General features: G+C 45.7%; 1 non-coding gene across 1 annotated transcript; it reads right to left on the bottom strand.

Annotated features, from left to right (window-relative positions):
* Nucleotides 1-5056: 5056 nt before the first annotated feature.
* TRNAL-CAG (transfer RNA leucine (anticodon CAG)) lies at nt 5057-5139 on the bottom strand. Its single transcript has one exon. It is a non-coding gene; the product is annotated as a tRNA-Leu (tRNA).
* Nucleotides 5140-11245: the final 6106 nt, after the last annotated feature.

Below are 11245 nucleotides of genomic sequence, written 5' to 3'. Positions count from 1 at the left end.
AAGTGGCCAGCACCATCCTCCTCACTGCCTCCCTTGAGGTACTTATAGACACTGATCACTGATCAGTGATCAGACACTGATCCCCTCTCAGCCTTCTCTTCTCCAGGCTGAACAGGCCCAGCTCCCTCAGCCTCTCCTCATAGGGCAGATGTTCCAGGCCCCTGATCATCCTTGTGGCCCTGAGCTGGACTCTCTCCAGCAGCTCCACATCCCTCTTATACTGTGGAACCCAGAACTGGACACAATACTCCAGATGTGGCCTCAGCAGGGCTGAGTAGAAGGGCAGGATCACCTCCCTCGACCTGCTGGAGATGCTCTTCTTAATGCACCCCAGGATCCCAAATTTCTTCCCTATCCTAACTGTTTATGCCTCCCCTCCTCTCTCCCTTCAGTTGTACTTTGGAAGAGGAACACAGGACAGCACTGGAATGTCTTTTCTCTTTTTACTTAACTGTTGCTTCCCATCACAAGCAATGACAGAAAGAGGAAAGAAAAAGCAGGCCTTTAAAGAGCGTGAGGCAAGTCATTGGCTAGTAAAAGCTGACTGGCTTCAAATGCCATTTTTCATTAGCTGAGGAGCTGATCACACTCCTTCTGTGTTTTCTCAGAAATGCAGATCTAGGTTCAAGGGATGTATCGCTATGGCCATACATAGAAGACATGCAGGGTGTAAACCAACATGGTAAATGCCCATATAAGAGCTCCACCTGGGGGAAAACAATTTATTATCTTTCTCCCCATCCCCTCTCTCCCCTGACACCCAAAAGCAACTACATACATCAGGCCGGGACATGTCTTAGGCCCTCTCAAAGTGCTTACTGCCCGACAGTCCCACTGTCCCCTCAGGGAATAGCCAAGCAGGAGATTTTTTCTCAGTCTGCCCTAGGGCATTTAACAGAGCTTTGGCTGAGGTAAAGCCATCTGATCTCCCTGCCAGACCGCTGAGGAACAGGAAATCTTGAGATGTCACCAGGCTTTTCAGATTCCCAGTCAGCTCTGGCTTGCACCGCCCTATCCAAGGGAGCACATACCTCTGGTTCCAGACTGAAAGCAAGAAGATCTGACACTTGTACTGACCCTATTGTACATTAACAGCTCTGCAGTGCAAAAAAACATGGGCCTCCTGCAGTAGCTGTTCAAGGGCCCTATGAAATGGTTGGCTCCAGGTCTGTTCCTGAGGGCCCCCACTAAATCAACACGATGGCAGCTGGTCCCATAATGGACCTACCACAAGATGGTCAGACCCTGACTGAACTGTTTTCCCATGCCCAAGTGTTACACGTAAGGCACAGCTGGGTGTCTGGGAACAGGCAAAGCAAAGCAAAGCAAAATCTGGTGTGATAATGGTTCCCAAAGAATTCTTGCTCCAGGAAAAAGTATTTGGATTGTAAGATGGCACCAAACTGGTAATTCATGGAGTAACCTATCTATAACCCAATGAACCCGATGTCATCTGATCACATTATCAAAAGATTTATTGTCTACCTGGAGTGTTTGTAAGGTGATAATTATGCCCCCCCCCCCTTTTTTTTTGAGAATGCCTGTATTTCCTAGTTTTGTGGGTTTAAAACATTCACTATAACCATTATAAGTGTTATGCAACATGTAAATGTAAATGCAATGTTTGTCCTCGGTTCTGCTTCTAGTTCCTGATGCATCCTGTGCTCCTTACTTCAAGAGGTCAGAGTACTTCTTGCATGCTCTGCTGTGCCTCAGTCCTGGAAAAGGCAGTGTGGCAGCCCAAGACTCGCTCTTGTTGGGAGTGCAAAGTTTTCCAGACCCTTTGAAAAATCTACCTCTCACATTTTATTCATCCTCTGAAGAATATGGCTGGTATGACCTTGAGTATTTGTCTTGTGACATGTAATTTACGGTGCTTTTAATATCTTCCTGTACTATCTGCAATAGCACTTATCCTAGCTCTCTACTCGCAGAGCAGATTGCAAATTCAGAGCCCAGGCACATGCATGGAAACTTGCATTACTCTTGGCAATAACCACTACCAAAGCCGTATCCATGTTAGATTTCATCTATCACTGCACTGCCAAGATGTTTAATTCCTCCTACAATATTTAAACAAATCTTAACAGCTTTTGCAGACCGAAACAAATTACCACGATCAGCAAAATTTTCCAGGTCAGCGTCTCTTCCCTTCTCCACACAGGTAATAAGGATACAGAGTCCCGCTGACTAGACCCACTCCACCCTGAGGGTCAGGAGGCAGTGGGAGGAAAGATTTAAAGTATCCCTCCATGTTTTGTAGCCTGCTGGCTTTGCTGCAGAGGGTTACAAAAGCACTCAATAACTAATTTGGCTAACTGGATGGAGAGAAGTTGAGAGGAATTAATGTGCATTAAGAATGGACATTAATAGATTTGAGGTTGAAATCTATTGAATCTGGCCCTATATCAGCTCATTATCTGTCTGCAAGTCCTAGGATTACTTTCTTGGTCCGCTGTCAAATAGCTACAGACACCACGTTAGCAAAAAGCTGTTATAATGTGATTCTGGTTAAGGCTTTTCCTAGCACTGAACATAGTAGGTAGTTGAACAGAGGCATCTCAAGAGGTAAACGTAAACAGAAAGTGTTCCAGGAAACCACGGTTTTCACAGACATGCAACTTAAGTGGTGGAGAGAGAGTGTTTTCTCAGTCATTGTTCTCCATTTTCTCATGATGGGAGCACATTCATCAGTACAATAACCTTTGGCTAGCAACGCCCATACTTAGACACAGGAAAGAATCTATGGGGGACTCACTGGGTTGAGGGGTGCCACGCAGGAGAAGGTTCAGAAAGAGGCCTTCCCTCTCTCTGGCTCTTCCTCCTCCTCCTCTCACTCATATCTCAGTGCTGCATCTCAAACCAGAGGTCAGGTGAGTCCCCTTCACTGCCTGCAGATCAGCTGTGGTTTTACAATCCACTGTGCGCTCTACAGCCCGCAGTGCTTTATAAATTTGGGGTTGAGACCTCAGAACAGAGGCAAAGCACACTGCAGTGAAAGCAAAAAAAAAAAAAAAAAAAAAAAAAAACCAACAAAAAACACAATAATTTCCCTGAAACAGCGAAGGTGACTGTGTTGAGAGAAGAGAGCAGATGAACACATCCTTTTCCTCAGCTTCCACAGGCTGTTTCCATGAATGATGAACTTCACCTCTTCCAGGTGACCTCACATCCTTGCAAAGTGAAGGTCCACCTACCCTGGATCCCATATAAGCACCCAGGAACGGGCCTGAGCTCTCCGCTGGTCAGGGTGCCCCAGCTTTCTGATCCTGGGTTTCCCAGGGGGGCAGAAAAGCAGACTGGGCCGTGGGCCACAAGTTTGAAACAGCCCTTCCTTAGAGAGGCTGTGAGGAAGGAAGTTTCCCAGGAAAACAGTGGGGAAATGCTCATCTCCTACCAAGCACAACAAGCCCTGAACTCCAACCCACCCGCATTCGTCACAAGAACCAAAGTCTCCAGAATAGCCCTGTGGCAGGTCTGATCAGCGAGTCACAGTTACCTCAGCCCACTATCACGCAGGCCACCGCAGCCGAGAATTATTTTAGCACAGAATTTTAACACTGCCCCTTATCTTGTCCAGCATCTCAGTTGCTTTACTGTGTTGGGGTACTGTCACTTCCTCAGCTCAGCAGTTAATCGTGCACCAGCAACTTAAGAGAAAGCTCTGCAGTCACCTACATCGTCTTTTTTTTTTCCCCCCTGAAAACTTACCTGTCATGAGTAAACCTATTCTGATAAGTGAGACCTTGACAGCTCTGCCCTGCTCTCATGCTTTAGCTATGCACTGGAAAACAAAGTAGCAAAGATGAACCTCGTTATGTGACTGGTGCCAGCCTCACAGCCTGGTAACCTCCTCAGGGAAGGAAGCTAGGTGACAGCAAGCCAGATAACACACACTAATTAGCTTCAGATATGAGGAAAATCACAGAGGTTGGCCTGGTGCTACATGACTAGCAAGATAGTGCTCATCATGTAGCACTGACAGCAAAAAAAAAAAAAAAAAAAAAGGGTAATAAAAACTGAAAACAGTAGCCTCTTGGGGAATCTCCACACACAGGTGCCCAACACCACGTATAAGTCTGAGCCCAGGCTGGACGAGCTGCACGCAGGGGTCCGGACACCAGCCAGGCCTCAGTCACGCCAAGCAGCAAGTCTGCTCTGCTCCTAGACCCATAAACTGGACATGGCAGCTGGGGCTGATGCAAGCGGAAGGGTGCAAGCGTTTTAAAATAGACACCTTGGACTAGAAGTGTCTGTGTGGGACCACAGTCCCACATCACCTCATGACACCTCCTCACCAATACATGCGCTTGTCGCACAGGGCAAATTCTCCAATGCTGCGGTCCTACCACTGCATCCTTGCCAGGAGGCCACAGAATCACAGACTGGTTGACGCTGGAAGGGACCTTTGCAGATCATCTAGCCCAACCACCTGCTCAAGCAGGTTCAAATAGATCCGGTTGTGTGGAGGTCTGTTGAGATGGCTTTTGAATATCTCCATGGATGGAGGCCTCCACAACCTTTCTAGACAATCTGTTTCAGATCTCTGTCATCCTCACAGCAAAGTTTTTCCTCATGATCAGACGGAGCTTACTGTGTGTTTCATCTTGTGCCTATCGCTTCTCATCTCATCACCAGGCACCACTGAGAACCGTCTTACCCAGTCCTTTTTACATCCTCCCTTCAGATATTTATTCACACTGATCCTCTGCCCAGTCTTCTCCAGGCTGAACAATCCCAGCAGCGTACTCTTCTCCTCATATGACAGATGCTCCAGCCTTTTAACCATCTTAATAACCCTTCCTAGGGCTCCCCAGCAGGGGTCCCCAGCAGCTCCAGATCTCTCCTGTACTGGTGGACCCAGACCTGTGCAGAGCGCTCCAGATGCTGCCTCGCCAGGGCTGAGTACCTGCCCGCAGTGCTCTTCCTGGAGCAGACCAGGATGCTTTGGCCTTCTTGGTCACGTTGCTGCCTCATGGCTCGTTCACCAGGACCCCCACCAAGTCCTTCCCAGCAGAGCTGCCTTCCAGCAGGTCGGCCCCCAACAAAACAAACATGTCAGGAGTGGGATTCGAACCCACGCCTCCAGGGGAGACTGCGACCTGAACGCAGCGCCTTAGACCGCTCGGCCATCCTGACTGGATGCTCAGCATCTCCTGGCTCTCTGCACCATGACACAGCCTCGTATCAGTTTTGCATTAGGTATTTTCACTGTTCAAACCATGGAGAAGCCCTTCACCTCTGCAGAGCTCGCAAGTTAAATCCCTGCTGCCACACAGGACAAGACTCAGCACAGACACTTGAGCCCAGACTTACCTGCTGAGGTAAGAGAGCAACGTGATTGTTCCCAGCTACTGTGGGCTGCAAGACCTAAGACATATCTGCAAAGCAAGAGGGAAGCTGCAGGTTAGGCCCAGGCATCTGTGGGTATCTGTGATACCCTCCTCTGCTCTGCAGCATCAGGCTGCTCACCCAGGGCTCAGGGGTGGTTAAACCAGAAAGGCATGTAGGATATTTCCTAGCAGTAAAGGCAGATTAAGTGAAATAAATAATCTTCAATGACCTGATATGGTGCGATTGCCCTAGATTTCTTAGCTTTGTTGTTTTTAAACTGCTCCTAATGTTTGATCATATAACTCTCTTAAGAACAATTATGCTCTGTCATTGGTCATATGCAATTCCCATTACCACACTTTCCTCCAAAATCATCTCCAACCCACATTTTTTCCTGTCATGACAAGAAACACATAATTTCCCTAAAACCAATCCATATCCATACACACTGCCACCTCAATTCCCTTCCACCCTTCAGTGCCAAACCTCCTCCAAACCAATCCTCTGCTCATTTACCTCCCTCCTACTTCCCCTACCTGAGGAACATCCGCTCTGTTACTCTGCCAGAAATGACCATTCCCACACTCATGCCCTTGGCTTTTTCTTCACTCCATTGAAAAGAGGGACAATCAGCAGGGAAGTGCCCTGCCTTGGTGACATTCAAAATAGGTCACCACTAGGTAAAGTCTTTTCCTCTCCCAAATCATTGACACTTCCACAGTGGACCCTGTCATATGCAGCAAGAACAGTGCAGGTAGAGTAACCTAATCTGCTTTCAGACCGTTTTGCTTTGCAGACCATTCCACAGATACCAGCTCTCAAAGAGGTGCAAGTCAGAACTCAACGAAAGCCACAAGGCAAAGCACTGCCTGACCTTGAGCAACAGGAAAGAAGGGGCAAAGAGCAGCAACAGAAAAGACCCGCGTGGTAACAGCAAACGTGGGCACTGCTGAAGAAGAGAGAAAACCCAGCAGTGTGAGAGCATGTGGATTTTATCTTCGCACATCAAGACACGAGTAGTGTTCTGCGAGGTGCGGGAAGGCTTCACCTCTTTCTCAATATTCACGGGACTGACCCCGCTAGTGCAGTTCTCTTCAGCCACAGCGCGTTGAAACCCATGGCGTTTTGTCACGTCGTCGTCCTCCTCCTGCCGAGCGGTGACATTTGCACTCCCTGCACACCCAGGCCGGGCCTGCCCTCGCTGTTCCCCCCGTGCGGGAGCAGCTCCCATCGACCAGGAGAGGGAGCTCCCAGTTTACTAGTTGGCCGCGCTGGCCGTCCAAGGGAGACACCTCCTCCACAGCCTCTCCAAGGAGTCATCTCCGAACAGCAAAGCGTGCCAGATCCTTCACAAATCACCGGCTCGAGTCTTGAAAGGAATCTGAAGGTGCAAGGTGCTCACTTCCCTCTGAAATTTGACGGAATGTGGGAGCCTAAGTCACCTCCTTAAACAGGAGGCTATTTCAGCAGGTGCTGGGCAGTTCCTCACTGGACACCCACCAGGCTGCCGCGCGCTCCCACTGGCCTGCATCACATCTCTTGTCGGTTTGGCTTTACCGATGCCCTGGTTCTGTTCCCTCATGTCTCGCACAAAAAGATAAGGATTTACATGCGCCAAGCTATGTATTGTCCTTATTTTTGTCAGAGACTTCCCACCTCCTGAGTTTTCAGTCTCTCTCCCTGGCCCAGTGCACATAGCAAAGACTGCTGGTTGCACCTCTAAGGGGGTGACAGTTGTCTCTTTTTCTTTACCTGGGAAAAACAGAACTGTGCAGGAAAAGCTCAGCGGAAGGAATGACTTTTGCACCAGGGCCTGAAAGGAGGTGTGTGGGCACAGAGGAAAACGAGAATTCAGTTTCCTGACCTCAAAGCGCACCACGTCTCTTGGCCATCGCTGTTCCTGCAGAAAGGAGCTGCGATGAGCAGCAGTGAGCACAGGCGGGTGGGTGCAACCATCATGTGAATGGACATCAAATTCCTATTCTTTTAGGTTATGACTAATGCGGGGGTCCCGCAGCTTTGCAACAGAGCAACCTGGCTACAGGCAACGCGCAGCAGTATCAGTGCATAGCTAATAAATGTAGCTCTTTGAAATAATGTGTTTTTATGGGACAAACACTAGAAATGTCAGTGTATGGAAAAAGAAACCAGGAAATTTAGAAATTTACTCTGCAATCGTAAGGAAATCAATGCAGGAGCAAAGCACTGGTGTGATATCCTCTACTTAATCCAAACGAGAGAGAGAAAACCGTTAGAAGCCAGGTTCCATTTGACTCTGTCCATGAATCAAGCTTCAGGGGGCAAATCTTTACTAGAGGTAAAGAGAACCCAAGGCAAAATAAGTTTGCAGTACAGCAATTCAGAAAAAAATACTTCATCTATTCTGAGTCTTAGATCTGACTTCACATTTGGTCTGAAATTCAGTTCTTACTAGTTACTAGGATGCTGGAAAAGAACAGCCAGGCCAGTGCAGCCAGAAACTAAAAGGTCAGCGCTCAGGGCTTGGAAAAGCAGCCAAACTCAAACACTTAGATCAAGTTCCTTCATTCTGAGATCTGCACTGTCAGGGATTTCTACCATCAGCAGCACCCAGAATACCGCAACAGCTTGTTATTTTCTGGGATTTTGCTTTGGTGTGGGGGCGAGGGGGAAGAGATTCTACGAATCTTCAAATTTCTCAGAACTATGCAAATAATTCTAGGCATCCAGCCAGTGCTCTGGGAAGAGCAAATAAGATTATTCATGGCTTAGTTTCTCGACAACACACAGGTATTACTGAAGGAAATGACTGTACTGAGTTAGTAACAAACCACCACCATATCCTAACAAGTGTGATCATCTCCCAACATATATGACAGCATATAGGACAGGACTGTAGCTCAGGTGGCAAGCAATATTTTAAGACTCCTACTTCATGGTTTCGGTACAAATCTAAGCTCAAGTTCAGTAAAGATGCAGAGACTTGGAAACTTCCAAGCAAATATATCCAAAAATAGGAAGCAATGCATGATACACATTTGATGAGAACCCTAGATTTCATTCATTCAGGAAATGCATACACTGTAAGTCTCATGCTTTCAGCACAGAATATTCCTTCTAGTGTTTACAGTATCACTCTTTTTCCTAGTTACAAATACTTTTGAAAGGTATCTTATATGGCTTGGGAATTAAAAGAGATTTTTTGGAGGGAGAACGGTCCAAATGAGTGGCAGTTGAAACTAATATCTGGAACAGGTTTCCCCTAGTGAAAGCTCATGCTATGCAATAGCACAGCATGAAATATTTAAACCTATGAATAATTAACTCATAACACTGAAAGGAAAGCCCATTATTACACATAAAAATAAGAAAGCAGCTAGAGAGGAAAAGGTTAATGAAGAGATGCTCAAGTCAAGTGATGGAACAACCCTTCAGGGTTTCTTTAGGCTGTCAAATATCATACAGAACAAGAAAGTAAAACCATGGGGAAGAAATCTCACAGTAACAAAGACGGAAGACCTGCCCAAGTGTGGTAGCTGGAGAAGGTACCTATCACTCAGGGCAATGTCACCATGGAACGGAGCAAATGGAGTAGCAGGTCTGAAAACAGAGAGGCAAATTTCAGAGCACAGCTCACGCACCAGCTACATCACTGCTTTCCAGCACATTAAGTGTAGAGCAGCAGGCACCTCTCGTAAGAAATGCTAACAGGCAGGGTCTTTGAAAGCACACAACAAGACTGACACCTCTGGAAGTTTATAGTATAATATGGGTTATTAGCAAAAATAACCAAGGTCCAAAAGTCTGTGCCACTGAATATGTATTTGGAGATGGGGACAACATCAGTCAGTGGCCTTTGATTACAACTGGAGTCTGGAAAGAGTATGTAACTACTCCACTGTTAGCGCAGCGTATTAGTCCAGTATGGATGGACACAGAGGAAGAGATCAGCCCAGCAAGTAAGAAATGCAATGCAATATTACAAAACCTATCTGGATTTGTATTGGATGTTGTTGATGATATTGTCTAGATTTGCCCAATACATTGTTGAATGGAAGGAGAAAGTACTGGTAGCACATAAAGTCAAACAAATGGTCATATTTATCAATAGCATTTACATTTATCGTAATTAGATAAATGGCTATCTTTATCTTAAAGGCACCCATCAAATGGATAAGGAAATATCAGAAGTTGTAAGTAATTTTACTTGCTGTATAGGAAGAGCAAAGACTATATTAGGCATTAGGTAGCAAAACATTTTTTAAAAAAGCAAACAAGTATCATGATCAGCACTGCTACAAAAATGTTAACTTTCATTGTCATTATGGCCTAAAGTCATAAAAATCTATGACAGTGATGGACAGGTAAACTAAACGAAAATAAAATAGATGGCTGTAGAAAAGCCTCCAAGCCTGCTGGAAAAGGTTGCAACAAAAAAAAAATGTAAGCTGACTTATCAATAGCAGGAGGCTGGACAGGCCTAGGACAGGGCATACTAGCGACATGATTTCCATATCAAGTGGAAAAGAAACAAAAGTGACCTAAAGAAACATTTTATAGACCAAAGGTGGAAAAATCCCGATTCACCAATGTGACATTTGAAGTCGTTCAGATGAAAATTTTGATGTTTAGTCTGACTCCAAGTCTACACTAAATGGCAGAAAGTAAAGTCACTTTATGCATTACAATATCTGGGAAAATGAAAAGAGAAAAGTAAAAGAGTGATTGGTACTGGACATGGCTATGGTAAGCATAGAAACTTGATAAAAGCCAGTGAAAGTGAAAGGTTTCACATCCAGGGGTGCTGCAGCACAGGAGCTGTTGCTGCACCAGTAAAGATAAAAACGAGAGTTTGTTCTCAGATCTCTTACTTCCAACAAGAAAGCCGCTATCCACACAGGGCATGGAAGAAGTGTTACTCACTGATCCAACGCGTGTCATTAAGTATAGATGGGATTTTTACACCTACTTCTGATGAACGTGCATTGGCCCCCATAGGAGGTAGCGGTTCTCTTCCAGGTGGACAGTGCAGCAGCTCCTGACAGGACACGTGCAGATCTTCTTGACCGCTTCTATATCCACACACTTACAATTAAATAGTACTTATGGGCCCTATCAATATAATATGAATTAACTAGTACTCATGGGTTCTGTGAAAATCTTCTAAACTGATAGAGAACAGAAAAGGCATCATGGACACTGAACATAGATGTCACGTTTCTTGTGGGGGAATTGGTTAGGAATGAAAAGGACACCAGTGTCTGGATGCTCGCCTAGTACACTCATCTCTCTAATCAAAATTAAGACATCAGACTACCAAGCAGGCAGCATTATGTGAACTGGGGTATGGGCTAGAGTGTATCATAGTTGAAAGGGGAAATAATGTGAAAGAGGTCTTTGGATGAGACCAAGATTTCCCCACATTGAGCAGGCTGCACATTGCTGCAAGACTTTATCCTTGTACCTTCTGGCATTTTGTTATTTTTGACCAACCATTTACTACCATGTACTGCTTTCCAGCAAGCAAAAATGGTTCAAAAATCATAAATGCTTCATTGCTAAATGGCAATTCCACTTTCATACTGCTTTTGACCTTTGTAACCTTTTGATTTAACTGGAATTACTGTCAACTTCCATCTGGGTGGTAAATTATCTCATATTCAAAGCGTATTTTACTCAAGTGAATCAGTTATGACAGCACTAATTACTTTATAGGAAGAAACAGAGCAGACTCTTTCCCAGGAAACTGTGAGGAAAGGGACATCAGCTTTGCCACCTCAGAGCCCTAGAAGTGTAACAAGACAGTGATCTAGGTCCCTAGAGCTTTTTCCTAAACTGCATGTCACCTGCCTTAGCTTCCAGTTCTCCAAACAAATCCCCAAACATGAGGAAAGCCTCAGCACCTGCCTCCAGTTTAACATTAGCCCTCTTG

Source organism: Tinamus guttatus, unplaced genomic scaffold, assembly GCF_059628265.1.
Source record: "Tinamus guttatus ecotype Peru unplaced genomic scaffold, ASM5962826v1 Tinamus_guttatus_pri_ptg000035l, whole genome shotgun sequence".
NCBI lineage: Eukaryota > Metazoa > Chordata > Aves > Tinamiformes > Tinamidae > Tinamus > Tinamus guttatus.
The sequence above is the reverse complement of the archived record's forward strand: the minus strand, read 5'-3'. Positions and strand labels throughout refer to the sequence as shown.